Source organism: Mustela nigripes, chromosome 2, assembly GCF_022355385.1.
Source record: "Mustela nigripes isolate SB6536 chromosome 2, MUSNIG.SB6536, whole genome shotgun sequence".
Lineage (NCBI taxonomy): Eukaryota > Metazoa > Chordata > Mammalia > Carnivora > Mustelidae > Mustela > Mustela nigripes.
In genome coordinates this window covers 53,713,367-53,734,312 of record NC_081558.1, presented here as the reverse complement: position 1 = coordinate 53,734,312, position 20,946 = coordinate 53,713,367, and the positions used below count along the sequence as shown (strand labels likewise).

At 37.3% G+C, this 20,946-nt stretch overlaps 1 protein-coding gene across 4 annotated transcripts in view; it reads right to left on the bottom strand.

The window, feature by feature from the left end:
• PPARG (peroxisome proliferator activated receptor gamma) overlaps positions 1–20,946 on the bottom strand; it is a 132,253-nt gene that overhangs the window by 88,809 nt on the left and 22,498 nt on the right. For 3 of the 4 annotated variants that reach the window (XM_059390351.1, XM_059390353.1, XM_059390352.1), the window contains exon 2: positions 19,879–19,946. The exons of the other annotated variant lie outside the window; for it this stretch is intronic. The gene's annotated coding sequence lies outside the window, so the exon portion shown is untranslated. The remainder of the gene's footprint in view (positions 1–19,878; positions 19,947–20,946) is intronic. 4 annotated transcript variants of the gene reach the window in all.

The window sequence follows — 20,946 nt, the reverse complement described above, 5'->3', positions numbered from 1 at the left end:
AGTTTTAAAATTAGACTTAAACTAGAATCCCAGTGCCACCCCGTACTCGGGCTGTAACTTAGGGCAAGCCATTGAACCACTTCAAAACTCAGAAATCATGTGTGTAAAACACCTATGAGTGCTTGGCACAGAATTAAGTATAAATGCTAATTTCCTTCTCCCCAGGCCCCATTTTAAAGGGTAATTTACCTTATTAAAATATTCACTTTGGTACTGCAAGCATTGGAAATACCTACTGGGCAGATGCCTCATGACTTAATTTACTCAAACCGAATTCAGCTGTAACTTTTCAGATGGCTCTTTACTGCACACATATATGTATCTGTCATGTCAGTAAAATAATTTGAAATTCCTGCATTATATATAAGGTTAGTGATCAAAGAGTATACATTTTGATGAAATTAACAGTACTAAGGAATATAATGATACACTGGGTTTTACTGAGAATTATAGAAAATTCTACAGAATTATAGAAAAATCCAGATATTAAAGAAAAACAACTGCAATATAACTTTCATTAACTATTAAACACACTTAATGTACTGAAAGTTGTTCCTATACCTTTAGAAAAAATGGACAATTACTAAGGGGGGGTCAGTTAAAAAGTGATTTGTTTTTGAAAGTAGCTTCCAGAGCATTTCCTGAGATCATCTTCAGTATTTTCTGTATCTTCAGAAAACTGTCTTTGCTATTCAAAGTGAAACTAAGACATTAAACGTTCTCAAATCATCGATTCAGTTATCTAAATTGAATTTAAATTTTATTTCACCCCAGAATATCTACCAAGATGGAAAAATGGCTTATTGTGTTTAAGAAAGATTTTATATGACCATAAATGGAAAGGGTTTTTTTAGTTGGCTGAGTTAACCAGAAATTCAGTTCACCAAGAACAATGTACACATTGTACATCACAGTTTATCAACACCTCACGACTAGATTTTGGCAAAAGGATTGGAAAATGTTTAATTTGATGATCAGTAGCATAAAACTATCTGTCTCTGTATATAAGGTACACAGATATTTTATGGAACAAATCACTGGACTTTCCTATCGGAGAGCAGACCCTTGGATTTTGGCCTTTCTTCCAATACTCTGTCTTCTTCCTGGCTCCTGAGATACCAATTACCCTAACCAGTTGTGTTGCTCCTTCCTCAAGGCTTTGTGTTAGGCTCTTTAACCCTTCTAATTCCATATGCTCTTCCCTAAGCAAGCCCATTAGAGAACATTTCAAATATCATGGATAAGTTGAAACTAACTCTGTGTCTCTGCACTGGCCACCTCTTCCGTGCCCAAGTTCTATAGAGGGACATCTATTTGAGCTGTCTACTGAAACACCTCATAGGCAAGTCAACTGCAAATGGTCTAAAATGGCATTCATCATATATTCCCCCAAACTTGCCTCCTTCAGTGAGCCCTATATTTAGTAAACAGCTCCAACAATCTCCCAACTGATCATGGCCCCCCAAAAGGGAGTCATAACTGACTGCTACAATACCTGCATTTAATCAATCACCACTTCCTTTTGATTCTACATGTTAAATACATTAAATACTTCTCTCAGTCCTCTTTTTCAACACTAAATCCTCTCTTTCAACCCTATCTTTCCTGTAGCTTTCTATGTAGTCTCCCTACATTTTTATTGGCCCTTATCTCCTTTCCAAACAATTATGCATCCGTAGCTGGAGTGCCCTTTTAAAGATGCAACTCAGATTATATAATGTCCTTATTGAAACTCTGTACTGAATTCTAATTGTCTTAAATTGATACTGGGAGGGGTGCCTGGGTGGCTCAGTCTGTTGGGTGTCTGCCTTGGCTCAGGTCATGGTCCCAGAGTCCTGGGATCAGGCCTTGCATCAGGCTTCCTGCTCAGCAGGGACCCTACTTCTCCCTTTCCCTCTGCCATTACCCCTGCTTATGTTCTCTTTCTCTCTAATAAATAAATAAAATCTAAATAATAATAAGAAGAAGACGAAGAAGAAGGAGGAGGAGAAGGAGAAGAAGAAAAAGAAGAAACTAAAAATAGAAAAAAAATCTATACTGGAATAATCTGGTCCCTGTTTATCTTGGGAGCCTCTTTTCACTCCTTTTCCCACCTCAGAGCCCCCACACAAGTTATTTCCTCTGTAACATTGCTCTTCTCAGCTCCCTTCAGTTAACTCCTGCTCTCTTGACTATCAGAGTAAAAATCTCTTGTCTGAACCCTCAGACTAGGTTAAACTACTCTTCTTTCACTCAATACAACTCCTATTACCCTTCTCTTTCTTCACACACTTGTCATTTTAGTTATTAATTGTTCATCTGCTTTCCCACATTTTAAACTCAGTGATGACAGGATCCCTGTAGTATCCCCACAGTGACACAAAGAACTCTGAAGAAAGCTTTAGAAGACTTGGGTTTTAGTGCGGGTTGGTTTTATTAACTTGCTGTGTTATTCTAGCAAGCCACTTAACATCTCTAAGCCTACTTCATAAAAGGAAAGGTGTTGGCTTTGATCAGAGTTTCTTAAGCTTCAATGTATGGGTCCCTTTCAAAGGAAGAAAAAAATCTTAGACACCTGCCAAGATTATGTCCTCAAATTCCCCAGAAGTTCTGTAACCCCCAGGTGAGAAAAGTAATACATGAAACCATTAAAATGTCCTTGGACTGTGAAATTTGGGCTTTATAATGACTTTTTAGATTATTATTAATATAAAAACATTATATTTTTAAATTCTAAAACTCTCAGATCCCAAGAATATATTGGTGGATTCCCAAGAATCTGTAGATTCTAGTTTGAGACACAGATGGTCTCCTCCAGGTTTAAAATTTCATCATTCGAAGGAAATGAAAATGGATGTTTATTTTCTAGAGTACTTCATAATGAATCATACTCTACACATGGGCTTATCCCCCAACCCCTCCACACATGAATGCAATACACAGAGATCTGGGAAAGAATACAAGGAATTTCATAGCATCAAGGAAAAAAAAAATCTCTCATTTGAAGAGAGATTCTTGGGTACTGATTTGGTAACAGGATGAAAAGCATGTGATCTTAAGTCAATGTACATGGCAATGGGGTGCCTGCATGGCTCAGTTGGTTGGGTGACTGCCTTCAGCTCAGGTCATGATCCCAGAGTCCCCGGATCAAGTCCTGCATCGGGCTCCCAGGTCCATGGGGAGTCTGCTTCTCCCTCTGACCTTCTCCCCTCTCATGTCCTCTCTCCTCTCTCTTTCTCTCTCAAATAAATAAATAAATAAATAAATAAATAAATAAATAAATCCTTTTTAAAAAAAATGTGTGTGGCAATGAATGACTAAAAGAAAGCATTTCCAGGGCACCTGGGTGGCTCAGTGGGTTAAGCCTTTGCCTTTGGCTCAGGTCATGATCTCAGGGTCCTGGGATCAAGCCCCGCATCGGGCTCTCTGCTCAGCAGGGAGCCTGCTTCCTCCCCTCTCTCTCACTGCCTGCCTCTCTGCCTCCTTGTGATCTCGGTCTGTCATATAAATAAGTAAAATCTTAAAAAAAAAAAAAAAAAAAAAGGCATTTCCCTGAGCTCAAGTTATACTATCTTTTTGATTATACAGAGAAGTATGTGAGAACATGAATTAAAAAGTGAGAGAGAACAACGGAAAGGCAAAAGACAATCAGCCCCATTTTAAAAAAGAGGAAAGGACATGAACAGACATTTGATCAAGGACATACAGATGTCTAAAAAGCACATGAACAGATACTCAACAGAATTAGTCATTAGGGATATGCAAATCAAAACCACAATAAGATAACAGTATACAACTACAAGAAAGGCTCTAATCAAATATAAGGAAAAAAAGAGTTCAGGAGGATGTGAAAATGGGGACCCTCACACATTGCTGATGGTAATGTAAAACAGTGCAGTAGCTATGGAAAACAGTTTGGCGGTTCCTCAAAACAGAATAACCATAGGAGCCAGCCACTCTATTCCTAGGGATCTACCTAAAAGAATTGAAAATAGGGACTCAAACAGACAATTGAACACTTGGAGGTTCATTGCAACATTATTCATACAAGTTAAAAGGTGGAATCAACCCAAGTGTTCCACAACAAATGAATGGATAAGCAAAGTGTGGTATGTACAATACATACATAATACAATGGAGTATTATTCTGCTAAAAAAGAAATGGGAGTTCTGGTACATGCTACAACATAGATGAACTTTGAAAACATTACACTAAGTGAAATAAACAATACACCAAAGGACAAATACTGTATGAGCCCGCTTATATGAAATAACTGAATAGGCAAATTTATAGAGAAAAAAAATAGGACAGAAATAACCCTGGGCTAGGGGTAGGTAGGTGATGGGGAGTTATAGTTTAATGGGTACAGAGTTTCTGCTTGGGATGATGAGAAGTTTTGAATATAGACAGGGCAGATATTTGCACAATGTTGTGAATGTAACTAGTGTCATTGAACTGTATTTTTAAAATGGTTGAAATGGGGCCAACACACATATGACAAGATGCTCAACATCATGGTCAGCAGGGAAATGCAAATCAAAAAACCACAATGAGATCACCTTATATCTGTCAGAATGGCTAAAATAAAAAACACAAGAAATTACAAGTAGTGTTGAAGACGTGGAGAAAAAGGAACACTTGCGCATTGTTGGTGGGAATGTAAATTGGTATAGCCACTGTAGAAAACAGTATGGAGATTACTCAAGAAATTAAAAAAAATACCATATGATCCAATAACCCTACTAGTAAGCATTTACTCAAAGAGAATGAAAACATGAGTTCAAAAAGATGCCTTCTATGTTTATTGCAGCATTATTTATGACAGCCAAGATATGGAAGCAACTAAATGAACGGATAAAGAAGATATGTGATACATACACACATGCACACACACACACAATGGCCATAGAAAAGGATGAGATCTTGCCATTTCTGACAACATGGATGGACCTAGTATTATGTTAAGTGAAATAATTCAGACAAAGACAAATACCATATGATTTCACTCAGGTTAAATCTAAAAAATGAAACAAAATAAAGAAAAATAAAATGAGACTTATAAACACAAAGAACAGAGAGAAAGGGAAGGGCAAAAATGGATGAAGATGAGTGGGAGATACAAGCTTCCAGTCATGGAAATAAAAGGTACAGCATCCAGAATATAGTCAATGACATCATAATAGCATTGTATGATGACAGATGGTAGCCAGAGCTGTGGTGAACACAACATATAGAGATGTCGAACTGCTATGTTATACCCCTGAAACGAATGGAACATGGCAGATTTTATGTTAATATATTTTACCACAATAAAAAACAGTGAGAGAAGAGCTTGCTATTTACTGGGTGGACAACTAAAAGGTTAATGATCTAATAGAGATATAAAATATGCAATACATTGTTTTAATAGAAAGACTTGTTCTACTATCAAGGAGCTCAAGAACTAGCAGTACTCAGGTACCTGGGTGGCTCCCTCGGTTAAGTAGCTGCTTTCAGCTCAGGGCATGATCTCAGGGTTCTGAGATGGAGCCCCTCACTGGGCTCCCTGCTAAGTGTGAAGACTGCTTCTCTCTTTCCCTCTGCCCCTCCCCTCAGGCTTGTACCTACTCACATGCGCTCTTTCTCAAATAAATAAATAAAATCATAAAAAAAAAAAAGAATTAGCAGTAGTAAGTATATGACTCATCACTTACTCATATTTCAGAATTATGGAGGTCCCCATAACTGGTTTACACCTATCAAGCAATACAAATTCTAATTCTATGGCTCAAGTTAATTACTAATCAACCTTAGTGATGAATGTCAGAGGACTCAAGAGTAACTGAAGAACAGCTAAACTGAAAATCTAAGTACACTGATCTCTTTGTATTCCCTACTAGCAATCACTAGTAGTGATTAAATGACTATCAGAATCCAGGAGAGAAAAGTTAAATGACAATCATTGTGCACAGCAGGTTCTGAGAGCAGAACCAAATGCTATTTCTTACCATTTCTTTTTAAAGATTTTATTTATTTATTTGACAGAGAGAGACAGCAAGAGAGGAAACACAAGCAAGGAGAGTGGGAGAGGGAGAAGTAGGCTTCCCGCTGAGCAGGGAGCCTGATGCGCAGTTTGATCCCAGGACTCTGGGATCATGACCTGAGCCGAAGGCAGATGCTGAACGACTGAGCCACCCAGGCGCCCCTATTTCTCCCAATTTTTACCTTATACAGCACATGCTTTGCAAGGGAAAACCAAACTCCAGTGCCATTCAGATACTAAAGAATTAATTTTATTTGTTCAATTTGTTTGCTTTATTTTACAACTTGACAAGGGATTCTAAAAGAATTGCTCTTCTTAGTTGAAACACCCTGGTATTTTAGGACCTCTTTTGTGACATGACTATGTTTCAAAGTACTTTCCCAAATGTATCAGCTGTACTATGGAACAAAATGATCACCCTTGCTACCTCTTCAGATTATAAGTCAGAGGCTTTTCTCAACAGTGCCAAAAAGGCCTTTGTGCCAGCTGTCATCCTACATTCTCTGCTATGGTCTTCATGCTCTTCCAATTTGGACACCTCACTCTCTTTGAAAAATCTTGCCAGGTAAGTCAAAAGAGACAACATCCTTCATTTTACTCAAGCTGCTTGGAATTAAACCTCTGAGTGAGAGAGGTAACACCTATTCACAATAAATATTCTGTTCTTTAGGCTTCCCTTTTCTGGACTTCTTACAGAATGCCCAGAGGCCAGGCTCTCAAATTATCTAAATATAAACAAAATGCTTGTTTCCTGACTGAGACCTCATCTGCCAAGATTCCACTCAGACTGCTGATTTTTAGGTGGCTCTAACTCTCTTAAGTACAGAAGACTCTAATAGACGTGGTGACACTGCCCATGGTCAGGGAAGCAGAACAGCTAAAATAAAATCCACAGCACTCCAAAGAGGAAGAAACAAATTGGGGTAAAACATCCAGTTTCCTTCTTTTTTTTACCACTAGTACTTTTCACTTTACCTCTTGTATTCTAAATTACATGGTAACCTTTTCGACGTAACTTACATGTGTGTCACAGTAAACTGGATTCTTTTAAAATAATAACGTGTATTTTGAAAACAATTAATACAACTAAGGATTTTGGAGGGGAGGGGAGGGGTGGGGGGAGGAGTGAGCCTGGTGGTGGGTAATAAGGGGAGCACGTATTGCATGGAGCACTGGGTGTGGTGCATGGGCAATGAATCTTGGAACACTGAGAAAATAAAAAAATATTTAAAATTGAACAAATCATTTATTTATTTATTTATTTATTTATTTATTTTTAGAAATATTTTATTTATTTGACAGAGAGAGAAAAATCACAAGTAGGCAGAGAGGCAGGCAAAGAGAGACAGGGGAGGAAGCTGGCTCCCTGTGGAGCAGAGAACCCAACGTGGGGCTCCATCCCAGAACCCTGGGATCATGACCTGAGCCGAAGGCAGAGGCTTTAACCCACTGAGCCACCCAGGTGCCCCTGAACAAATTTTTTAAAAAAGAGTTTATTTATTTGAGACAGGGTGAGAGAGGGAGCACAAGCAGGATGGAGGGGAAGAGGGAGAGGGAGAAGCAGACTCCCCACTAAGCAGGGATCCCGATGCAGGGCTTGATCCCAGGACCCCAGGATCATGACCTGAACTGAACGCAGACACTTAACTGACTGAGCCACCCAGGGGTCCCTGAACAAACATTTAAGGAAGAAATTTTTAAAATCCAGTATCCTTTTCCTTCAAGTTCATATTTTCACAGGATAGCTGATTCTACAAGCTATACTACTATCTTGACTCAAACCCAGGATAACTAACTACAACAGCTTCAGCTGAGCATTCAGTTTTTGGATACTTGGCTATCTTGTCAAACATTTCAGTTTCTATCCAAGAACCAAAAAGTCATTTATTGAAGTCTGCATTTTTATGCAACCCATGTACACAAATACTATAAATCTCCAACTCAGAGTAAGGAAGGCCCAAGGACAATCTACAAACTTGAAGCTTGATAAGGAAAGGGATAGAAAGACATCTCTAGATCACCAGATAACTGAAGGTGAAGTTGACTAATGGTAAAATGTCAATTCCGGCTCTAATTCTTCATCAGAAAGATAAGACAACCCCAAATAGCCTAAGTAAAATTGATGATATTCTAGAAAGTAGTATAAAATATGTAAAAAACATGTATTTGGGGAAATATTCCTGCAGTCAATTTTCTCACTTAAGAACACCAACCAAAGATGTCTCTATTGATTTTGTTAGAGCTGTTAACTTTTCCACCATACCAGGCATTAAAGTTACAAATGGGTTTGCTGCTCTAGTGGTCTGGAAAAAGTATATGCTGTTTCACTGAACTACTGTAAATTTAAATCCATTTCCCCTAGTTCTTAGCTTCTTTTGGTAGAGTACTTCTAACTAAAAGTGTAATAACTATATTGTCATACTTCGGGGTTTATACAGCTCTATCTATGGTGAGGAGGTAGTAAGAACTCATAAGGAAGTAATGTATTCTGGTGACATTTTATAACCTTTAGCAAGCCTGGGGACAACTGAAATCACGTGTTTAAGACGGGAAGCATTACTAATTTGGGATGACTTCTTGTGGCTTTCTTTTTATTACACCAACATCACTAAATGTTTCAGAAACGGATTTCTGGTTTTTTCCTAAATCACTTTTCCTTCATAACATAAAACACAATTTTCTGTTTCAGAAAAGAAATGTTCTTGGTAAAATTTAAGTTAACAAAAGATGGGAAACTAGGATATTAATTTTTAAGTTACTACAAAAGATAATTTTGAAAAATCCTGAGATTTCCATTACCTGTCAGTCAATTCCCCGAGTATAGTTCCTTTTTACAAGAAATCATCTGAGTAACCAAATGAAAAACAATTAAATGACAATTAAAAAAACAATTAAGGGCGCCTGGGTGGCTCAGTGGGTAAGGCCACTGCCTTTGGCTCAGGTCATGATCTCAGGGTCCTGGGATCGAGTCCCGCGTCGGGCTCTTTGCTCCGCGGGGAGCCTGCTTCCTCCTCTCTCTCTCTCTGCCTGCCTCTATGCCTACTTGTGATCTTTCTCTGTCAAATAAATAAAAAAAATCTTTAAAAAATAAAAAAAAATAAAGATCACTAGCAATCTATAGTCAAAGTGATAGAAAATATTAAAAAAAAAAACAATTAAAATGACACAAAAACAAGGCAGGTACATGACTGCATATTATGTTTCCGAATTGTCATGGGGGTGACTGATAAGAATCAAAGAGAAATAAACATGGAAAGAGTATTATAGGAAGCCTGTACTGTATTTTGTAATTCAGCTTTCATTCATTTAATAAGTATTGGTTGAGCAATACTTAGGAGTTTAGCAGGCCTTGTGCTCTAAGGACACATCAGAGAACAGGATGCAGTCCTTGTCTTCAAGAGTTTACAGTTAGTAATACACTGAGATATTTTAATACTTTTTAATAGGGGAGGGGAAGATACTTCCAGAAATTTTGACTTGTGGACCTAAAATTCTAAAAATTTCTTTTGTTTTATTTTTGTTATTCCTGCAAATTCTTTTTGTTATAAAGCTATATGACTGCCATATCTGTGCATAGATCAAGGCTGCCCCATTCTACATGCATAGAAAATTAAGTACTGGAAGGGCCTGTAAAGATCGATTAATCTAACTTAACCTAATTTGTCTAACATATGATGGTGGAAGAGGTCACTTGGCTGCTATGTCTTTATTTTAATGAGCTTTTCTTCCAAGTAAGCTATAATGTCAGAAATATCTTCATAGCTAGTGCTTTGATAAACCTATGCTTATCTGAAATCTCTCTCTACCTACTGGGTGAGTGATCACATTTAAGCTCATTCTCCTTTCTCCAAATTTAGTGGAAGCAGTCTTTTCTCTCAGGGTCTGTTTTCCTTTAAGGGCTATCTTGAGACCTCACCCCTGCACTTTTCTCTTCTTCTCCACTTCTCCACTTCTTCTCCACGTGTGCTCTCTTCTTAACTTTACTTGACTCAGCTTCTCCAGAAGACCTGTCCTACTTGCTGGCCAAATACCAGTGGTCTGAAATCACTCCCTTCATTCACACACCACCTGCTGACCCACACAGCTCACTGAAATACCCCTTCCTACTGCTAGACTTAAACCCTAATCTTAAATGACAGTCTCTTCCTTGTAACTGTTAAAGGCATTATTCCTTTCTTCATTCTTCTTGACTATTCATTGTCATTTTACATTTTATTTCAGTTAAAAAAAAATACGTGAGCTTGGGAGTCAGAAAGATCTCCATTTCAATACAGATTTCATCCTGTGCTGGCAGTGTGTTCTCAGCCAAGTCATGGAACCAGCTAAACTTTACTTTATATGCCTGTAAAAGGGATAATCCTAATTCCTACTTTATAGAGTAATTTTGAGGACTAAATAAGATTATATATGTCAACTTGTTACTGTAATGTCAGGTACCTAATGATACTAAGTGTTGTTTTCCTTTCCTTTTCATAAAACTCTTTTCATTTGACATTGATGATCCCAGTCTGTCCTCTCTCTCATCTTTCAAACTTAACCTGTGTGTCGGTTCTGCAGACCTCAGCTTCCCTCTATGACAAAAACACTCAAATCAACAGACTACTTCCACTGCCTGAAACAAGGCTCATCCCCTATCTTCACACATCTCTCTGGGGGCATTTGTTAGATATCCCACCTTCACTTCAAATTGAACAAGTCTAAAAGCAGGTGCATCTTTCTTCCCCCAGAGGAGTCCCTCTTTCCTATTTCTTTGAAAATCTTATCTCTCTGTATATCAGCCAAAAGTTCATCTTTGATGCTTTTGTCTTTTATCATCTTCATTTCTTATTTAGTCACCAAATCTTAGAAGTTATCAAAATATCTTTCACTTGTCCCTTCCACAGAGAACTTCTGTCTTACTTCTTCCCTATTTCTAAACCTTCAAGTTCCCAATGCCTCCTAGACAAAGCCCTGTTTCTTCAGTCCAACATTTGTACCCTGCCAAATATAGCCCCTTTGCTCCGTATGTGTACTTCCCCCTGATTCTCCAGTATAGCATGCCCACCAATATCTTGACTTTCCTACCCCATGAGGCTCCTCATATTTACAATTTCCAGCTTCTTCCTTCTCACGTATCCATATTCTTACTTCCAGGCGGAAGTAAGTTGTTAGGAAATAACAAAGCACTATTCCAGCTCTGCATGTGTATTTTATTCCACGAATTTTTATTCCATGTTTTTCCTCAATCACACGGTGCCTGGTTCTGTTATTTAATTCTTTCATGTGGTATATGTAGGTAATGTCTTTGAAACAAGACTGTAAGCAAGGACTATTTCATCTCTGTTTTGTCTAGAAGAGTGCTGCATATATAAAAGTAGTTCAATAAATAACTTGTTTTGTTTTAAAGATTTTATTTATTTATCAGAGAGAGAGAGAGAGGGAGAGAGAGCGAGCACGGGCAGACAGAATGGCAGGCAGATGCAGAGGGAGAAGCAGGCTCCCTGCCGAGCAAGGAGCCTGATATGGGACTCAATCCCAGGATGCTGGGATCATGACCTGAGCCGAAGGCAGCTGCTTAACCAACTGAGCCACCCAGGCGTCCCTAAATAACTTGTTTTAATAAATAATATATATAAGGGCACTTGGGTGGCTCAGTTAAGTGTCTGCTTTCAGCTAAAGTCGTGATCCTGGAGTCTAGGGATCAAGCCTTGAGTAGGGCTTCCTGCTCAGCAGAGAGTTTGCTTCTCTTTCTGCTTCTGCCCCTCCCCCTGTGTGTGTGTTCTCTCTCTTAAACAGATAAATACAACCTTCCCAAAACTAAATAAATAAGAGGTCCCTGGATGGCTCAGTCATTGAGCATCTGTCTTTGGCTCAGGTCATGATCCCAGGGCCCTGGGATCGAGCCCCATATCGGGCTCCCTGCTCAGCAGGGAGACTGCTTCTCCCTCTCCCTCTGCCCCTGCTTGTGTTCCCTCTCTCGCAGTGTCTCCCTCTGTCAAATAAATAAATAAAATCTTAAGAAAAAATGCATACATACATAAAACTCATGATAAATAACTGTCCTACACTGGGGAGGGCATGTACGATGGTGAGTGCTGTAAATTATGTAAGACTGATGGATAACAGACCTGCACCCCTGAAACAAAAATACATTATATGTTACTAAAAAACGAACAAAAAACCTGTCCTAGCCCTTTACCTGACTTGGAAGCCTTGCTTCAGATGCAACTGAACACAGAAACTCCATCACTAGTCTGTGAATTGAATTATACAGGTAAAAGGTAGCTGATGAGGTACTTATGCACTTTTATGCCTGGGTTTACAACATGTGCAAAAAGAAAAATGCTGTGTAGGGGCGCCTGGGTGGCTCAGTGAGTTAAGCCGCTGCCTTCGGCTCAGGTCATGATCTCAGGGTCCTGGGATCGAGTCCCACATCAGGCTCTTTGCTCTGCGGGGAGCCTGCTTCCTCCTCTCTCTCTCTCTCTGCCTGCCTACTTGTGATCTCTGTCTGTCAAATAAATAAGATGTCTAAAAAAAAAAAAAAAGAAAAATGCTGTGTAAATGTTAAATCTATAAAATCATAAATGCATATACGTGTCACAGAAATTCTTATTTATTTATTTGACAGAGATCACAAGCAGGCAGAAAGGTAGGCAGAGAGAGGCGGGGGGGGGGGGGGAGACAGGCTCCCCGCTGAGCAGAGAGTCTGATGCTCGGGGCTCTATCCCAGGACCCTGGGATCATGACCTGAGCCGAAGGCAGAGGCTTAACCCACTGAGCCACCCAGGTGTCAATGTCACAGAAATTCTTTTAAAGTAATTCAGTTTTGTACATACTTTTCATCTCTATTTGGTAAATTTTAAAATAACATTTAGGCAAGACTGCTAATAATACTATGTCTAATTAGCAGAAATAAAAGTATATGTGCATTATTTTAATTTCAATTACATTATCATTTCATTACTTGCATAATATTTGCTAAAATTTTTGTTAAGCACTAGGGATAGCCCAAAGATGGTCTCTGCTCTCAGGAAGCTCACTCCTAAAACTGACTATAAAATCTGTTACAGTATGATACAGTAATTGGTATATTCCAGCCATGAACGGAACCAGAACATTGAGCAGTCTGGTGTGGCTGAACTCTAATATTTGTGGCAGCCAATGGAGAGGATACACTGAGGGGGCAGGCTGAGGCTGACCACAAAGATTCCAATGCTCTTTGAAAGGAGGGTGAAATGTAAACAAACAGCATTAGAAAGATAACTGTCAACTTAGGAGGGTGAAATGCAAACAGTAAAATGTTGAGTCAGATAACGTGCCATTATTGAGGTGAGAAATTAGGATAATCTGAACTAAATCAACATCAATGGAAATAAGGTTGGAAAAGCAAAACTAGAGTAGCAGCAATCAGTAGATCCATACATAGGAAGATTTTTTCCCCCATCACATTTGCAACTGGGGAGCAGAAGTGTACAAAAAAAGCATTCTTCTTAGATACTTACTTGCTGTTGTTACTACTTTTGTTTCAAATTCAGTTGGATAAAAATAGTTAGTACATATATTGAGAACACAACTTGGCAGCATTTTTTATAACTTTCACGTTTTGCTTAAGGTTGAAAGTCAAGTCCCTCCAACACACTCCCGCCACCAACACATCCCAGGTCAGTTGTTCTTTAAAAGGATGTAAACTTAAAGGTAGTTAGTCCATTTTGTCAGACACAGAGGCACTACATTTTTAGAAGTGTGATCGCTTCTAGCAAGCACTTTTTCTGGTAAAATGTGGTAGAATACAGATCTGTTATGTGTCACCCTTTTCATATTGGTGCTTAAAAATAAAATTTAAAAACAAACTAAAACAATGAAGGGGCTTAAAGTTTTTCTTGAACAAAGGTATTTTAAAAATATATTGAATAGTTGCAGAAATTCTTTAAACTCCTATGACACAGAGAAGCATTTACTCTTTAAAATAAAGTTATTTTATTATTTCTTATTATGTGGCAATATATTATTGTGGGGTCTGAAACTGAAATAAGATCGCAATAATTTCAACAAATAGCTCCTGCTACTGAATGGGCCCCAGCAGGGAGGACAACCAAGTATGTTCCTATAAATCCTTAAATTACAGAAAACACATAATCACCATTAAGGAAAGAAATAGCAGCAGGTCAAAAGGCAAAAACCGCATTCTGTTCCACTTTAACTGGTAATAAGAAAGTACAGATTAAGGAATGAAGATGTGCGCCAACCACACATCTTCAAAAAAAAAATTAGTATGTGCTAGGAAACAATCATCCTGGTGGCAAAATGTAATTCTTGTGTAGTATTACAGAGTAAGGGAGTGACTTGCACTCAAATCCCACCCTTTCAAAAAAATGATCTGGATTTGGTCAGTGAGTGGGGTGCTGATTAGGGTGTCCTGGTAGCTCTTAGGTTGAGTGGGATGGAATAAGTTACCTGTCCTCTGCCTATTTTGATTTCATTTGGAAAAGGTAAAAATTAAAGGCAAGAATTATAGTCATCCCTTAAAGACATATAATTCTGTAAGAATTTTCTAAGCCCTTTATATATCTGATCTTACTTGATCCTCACAATAAACATCTCCCACTTAATAGATAAGGAAATTGAGGTCCCAAGTTTTTAAGAAATTGCCAATTAACAAAAGAGGAAAGATTACAACCCAGGCGTCTCGACTCTCAAAACAATGATATTCTCTGGAATGACACAGTTAGGGTTCTTCTAAAGTATAATCAGAGATCAGCGTTGGTAAAAAGTTGAGTATTAAACTTCTCTATAGCAGTAGGAAAAATCATCTTCATTGTATGCACGTAATTATTAAAATACTTGCTGAATGATACACCTTATATTTCCAGTGAAAGCAACAAAAAATAAATCTTTCATGATCGCGTAGTTACGCTAGATTTCTCTGGATACTCAAAATAGATTGCTAAAAAACATCAGTTCTTCTCAATTATAATTATACGTCAATAGTCGCTACTGGACACAAAAGTGCTCTCAATTTTACGACACTATCTGGAAGAAGTTCAACAACACATTGTTAATACTCTACTCCTACAAAATAATTTTAAAGCTCCATGGGAATTTAGATTTGCACAAGTTATTAGGATGTGACCTTTCCCTTAGATTTCTTATTTTAGGATTGACTTAACATTGTATTTCCCCAGTGGGAGCTGTTGTACTTCCTTCGCAGATAAGAAAAATAGCAATCACAAATTATAGTGAGTAAACTTAGGAAAACATATATTTCTGTGATGCAGAAGAAACCAAAATCATAAAAGGAGCCTGCACGGCATATGCCTTGAGTTTGAGAGGAAAGCCATGTGGCTTGCTGACAAAAGAAAACAAAAGTCATGCCATTATGGTATTTCCCTGAAATTTATACTTAATTGTTTTTTGTCCCAGCTACCAAGTCTTATGACTTTTAAAGATTACTAAAGATGTTTACGTCACTAAATTTCCTATGTCCTGTCTACTGAGAGTATAAAAGGTTAAAAATATCGAACTTTTAGTAACTTAAATGATTTCAGATCACAGGATCTGGATTGAAGGACAAGGAGTTCATCAGTATAAAGAAAAAAAATTTAGTAACTGAGTTGCTTCACTTTATGTTTCATGGAATAATAATGGCTTCTAATGACTGACCTCTTACATGATACTGTGGTAAAATTTATGTACATTATTTGTAACATATGAGTTGTTGAAAGTATCCAGATAATCAATTTTTTTTTAAAGGCAAAGAACACTGTGGAAGGAAAGATGATGAAGACATGTATGTTTTTTTCCTAACTAGGTGCCAAAATCAATGATTTTATATGGTCTTAGTTGATGGAAATATTAAAATAAAGAAACTATGAAAAGATTACAAATATTTTTTGAGGGCGCCTGGGTGGCTCAGTGGGTTAAAGCCTCTGCCTTTGGCTCAGGTCATGATCCCAGGGTCCTGGGATGGAGCCCCTGCATCAGGCTCCCTGCTAAGCAGGGAGCCTGCTTCCCTCTCTGCCTGCCTCTCTGCCTACTTGTGATCTCTGCCAAATAAAATCTTTTTAAAAAAAGTATTTTTTGAGAATGAAAGTGCAGGATATAAATGAGAATTAAGTAACTGTCAAAAGTAATCTTTTGTATCCTGTTATCAGACCTATTTGTGCAATAGGTTTTATTAAAATTACTTGAGAACACGGCTTCATTTGATTTATTACTCAAGAATCTCAAATAATCAAATCTACGATGCATTCTGAAGTTTAATTCAGAGTCTCTATACCACAGAAGCTTTACTTTCAGGCTTAATTTTTAAGAATTTAACTCTCAACATTTTATAGCTGTGCCTAACATTTTTAAGTAAAGATAGTACCCACTGTGGTTGACATACACTTTTTTCACAAAATGTTGTATAATTTAGACAAAGCTAGGTTCTAAAACATTGTTTTGAATGAAACAGAATTTAGAAATAATTTAATACAATCGCTTAATTGCACAGACATTGAGGGTCAAGAGATAACGATGTATCAAATATTACATAGACATATAAAAATATGTGTGTATGCTTATCAAGAACTGGAAGGCAATTTGTAGAATAGTTTGAAAAATAATATTAAGATTATAGATAATTTTTTTAAGTGATCGGTATCATTATTATTACATTGCTTATTTGATATAAAAAATACAGTAAACTGTATTGCAGTTAAAACCTATAATCTCTACTTCAAATCAGTTACTATGACACTTAACCCTCAAATGAAGGTTTAGAATGAAAAGCAAAGACAAGGGGTGCCTGGGTGGCTCAGTCAGCTAAGCATCTGCCTTTGGCTCAGGTCACAATTCCAGGGTCCTGGGATCAAGCCCCGCATCAAGCCAAGCATCGGGCTGCCTGCTCAGTGGAGAGCCTGCTTCTCCCTCTCCCCCCCCCCCGACTATGTCTACTTGTTCTCTCTCTCTCTTTCAAGTAAATGAATAAAGTCTTTAAAAAAAGGAAAGAAAAGACAATCAATCACCTCTAATCTTTTTCCTGTTCACTGTAATACATTTTAAACATGTAATCTTGTTTCTTAAAATTTTCTCTATATTGTTATTCTAAAACGACCATTCCCTACAAATATTCAAACCACAAATGACTTAAAAGAATTTCATGCAAAGTGAAACAACCCAATAATCAAAACTCCTCCAAAGCAAAAGTAATTTGTCCTCATTCCTCATTTTATTTCTAAATGGGCCACCTACCGCCTTTTAGGTTTTACAACCAAACATTATCTATGTTCCAATCCTGAAGCCCTGCATTTGTACACAGCAGTATATTTCGGCAGAGAGTTCATTTACAGAGGGCAGGACTGAACTTTGCATGTGAGCACATACAGAAAACGATAAAGATCGTTGTGTCCTATTAGTAATTTACAGAATTGTGATTTGCTCCACCCAGTACACCTCTAATTGAATTCCTCAGCCATAAAATCATGGGGACCAAACAAGTTCAGATATCTTTTATCTAAGCCCTTTTTTCCTCCCTTACCATCAGTTAACAAATTTCTTATGGGGCTTTTCTTCTTTTTATAGATTCATTTGTCTTAGTTATAAATTAACCCCACAACCAACTCTCTCTGTGGCCCAGCTCTACCGTGTCCTGTGTACCAGGCTTCTTTTTACATGCAAAATTGATGATAGAGGGGCCATTTAAACAGCCCGATGCCAAATGATGCCCAGGGAATTATCTCTAGATTAATAACAAAATAAAAAAATTCCTCAGGATAAAAGCTCTTGAGCAGAGATTCTCCTCATAGCTGGACACCCTGGCAAAGAAGTGGAAGGCTAACTGCTAGAAACTTCCATTATTTCTTTTTTGCTTTTCAGAAAAATTGTGGTAAAATATATACAACATAAAAATTTACCCTGTTAACTCTTTTAAATATACAGTTCAGTGGCACTGAGTACATTCACACATTGTTCAACTAGCACCACCATCCACCATCTCCAGAACTTTTTCATCTTTCCAAAGTAAAACCCAGTCCCCATGAAAAACTAGCTCCCCATCCGTCCCTCTTCCCAGCTTCTGCCAGCCACCATGCTGCCTGCTGTCTCTAGGAATTTCACTGCTCTAGGTACAAACTTCTGTTTTTTCGTGTTTCCCCTGAACTGTGTAAAACAGTGTAGTTCATGAAACTGGTTGAACACACAGAGTTGCCCGCAAAAAATAAAAAACTTCATACAGGAATTCCTAATACTTAGCATTTCATTTTTATGCCCAAATGCTTGGATTGAGACCAAACACTCACGTTTAGATGCCAAAGTATATACTGGTCCCTTACTTTGTCTTCTATCAAGAAGTTGGTCTTTCGATTTGAAATGGCTTCAGGTTTTTCTAAAGTTACACTGATTTTCTAAGCAAACTTAATGCTGCTGTTGATTTTTCTTTAAGAATCAAAGTTCCCTTAGTAGTACTTGTACTCACTGAATTCCCAGACATTTGACCTAAAAACAGTATGATCTTCCCTCATTTTCACCATTCAACTATACGACTTCTACTTCTCCTAATTCTGAGTTCAGATGTTGCCTTCGGTAGTGAAGATTGGTGGGCCAAGAGATTATTAATGAGATCTGAACAGTCTCACAGTTTGGGTTTGAAAATTCACATCAGACCCTGATCATCACCAGCTAAAAACTTGCTAAGAGATGGTTCCCGAGGAGGCAGAGCCTCATGGCATTTCCCACACACAGGTCTTCTAGGGGACTGGAAGTAACTCTCTGAAATATTAAGTGAAGGCCGAACTTGTGGAGGTAGGGACTGCAGTGTATATGGCTAGGATTAAGAAACACAACTCAAAGAGTACCCTTGATGAAAAGAATGCCCCTGCTTCTCTCTGTTTTAAGATGTGCAGACAAACAGAAAGTCGCCCTATAAATCAATGAAAATGATTATTTAGGGACTCCACTGGGACTTTTAAAGAACTTTTCATTTCAAAATAATTTGAGGGTTACAGAAAAGTTGCAAAGACAGAACACTCCCATGTACCCCTCACTTGGCTTCTCTGGCTGTTGACCTATTACAACCACAGTACAATGATCAAAACTAATAAATTAACATTGGAAGAATACTATAAACTACTTTCTTTGGACTTCATCAGTTTTTCCACTAATACCCTTTCTCAGTTCTGGGATCCCACATTGTGTTTAGCTGCCATGTCTTCTTATTCTCCTCCAAATCTAGGGTAGTTCCTCAGTCTTTTTCTTTTTTAACAGCTTTACTGAGGTATAATTAATATACAAAACCTGTATATATTTAACTACACATTTATTTATTGATTCAGTCACTTATCTATATCAGTGTGGAATAATGTATATCTATTTTATTTGGGGAGTTATAATCCAGTACTATAGCCATTTATATTATTGCTCAAAATCTTTCAGCTTTGGCCACTGGGAGCTGGAAAAATGTGAGCAATAAAATAAATAACTGTAGTATCATATTTTAACTCCCCAAATAAAAAAAATATGTGTATTAGTATTAGATATTGAAACTAGTTTCTCCTTTGTGAGCAAGGATCATGGTTGCATGTCTTAGAGGGAACCAGGCAAGGTATTTTTATTTTTATCTCAATTTAATTGTAAGTATCACAGGAAACTAAAATAATATACTTGTACTTGAGACTTAATTCTAAGGATCTAAGTTATTTTTTAACTTCTAGGTCACTCTCTTATCTTTGTTTTGTCTTACACAAATACATTATTATGTTCTCCTTCAACTGACTGGTAAATTACAAAGCAGAAAGTATTCTGATAGCCAAAATAAGCTCTCTAAGAAATTTTACAACAAAATACTATGAAGAATTTGCATGTTCTTTTAAAACAATGCTTTAAAATACCAATTTAGTAAAATAATTCTGCATTTACCTACCGTGAAAGGGCGACTCTTGTTTGAGAAAATGGTCTTATATACTGGCTTAGAGTTGGCGTCTTTCAAATCTGAACAATTAAAAAAAAAAACACAAAACATTTGATATACACATACTCAAAAGTCTTAGACAACTAGGCTGCCAAAATGTAAGGAAAAAATAAATTTATTTTTTCTGTTAGATTTCATTTGGAATGTTTGTTTTCTTTGATTTTAATATTCTCTAGAAGTAACCAACAGACTACCAACTGTAAATCACACAGGGCTGGAGAATCTTCTTAAAGAGACATGTATTAGATTTACTTTACCTACTTTCCTACTCTGTCACTGATCATGAGTTAAGGTTCTTTATCTCATCCATCTTTTACATCAAATTAATAATGACACCTACATTACTGGACAGACTTCAAAAAAACTAGATCTTAAAAAGATTAATAATCTCAAAAGACAGGTGTTTGCTAAAAGTTATACATAGCAAATATGCTATTATTAAAATACAGAACCTCATTCTAGATGGCACATGGCTATTAAGCCTATAGTGAAAGTATAGTCATGTATCACAACCATTTAGGGACAGGAGACGTAGCATATTCCATGTGGAGATTTTTAAGAGGAAGACCCAGAGAGCAAAGAATTCAAGAAAATGTGCCAAAGGTCTCAGGATTCATATCCTTGGCTCTTACGAAGGTCTCAGGGATCTGAGAATAGCTGTACATTCCATAAAGACAAAACAGCATCTAGTGCCAAAAGCTTTATCATAGGGGCCTTAATAGCCCGAACTTCCAGACCCAATGAACTACACAATCTAACCTACACAAAATTCCAACTTTTTTCTTTTTTAATTTTATAGCTTTGCAAACTTGAATCTTGCAAAAACTATCCTATTACCTGATATGTAACATCAAAGTAGTGGATTATGAGTATAAGATGTTTTCCCATTTTGTTATTTCTAACATGAAAGAATATAAACTATAGCCAATGAATTTTTTTGTTGTTGTTTCTCTAGCACTATTTAGTACTTCTCTTAACACAGACTCAACACTAATAAAGTAATTATTTGTTTTCAGAATG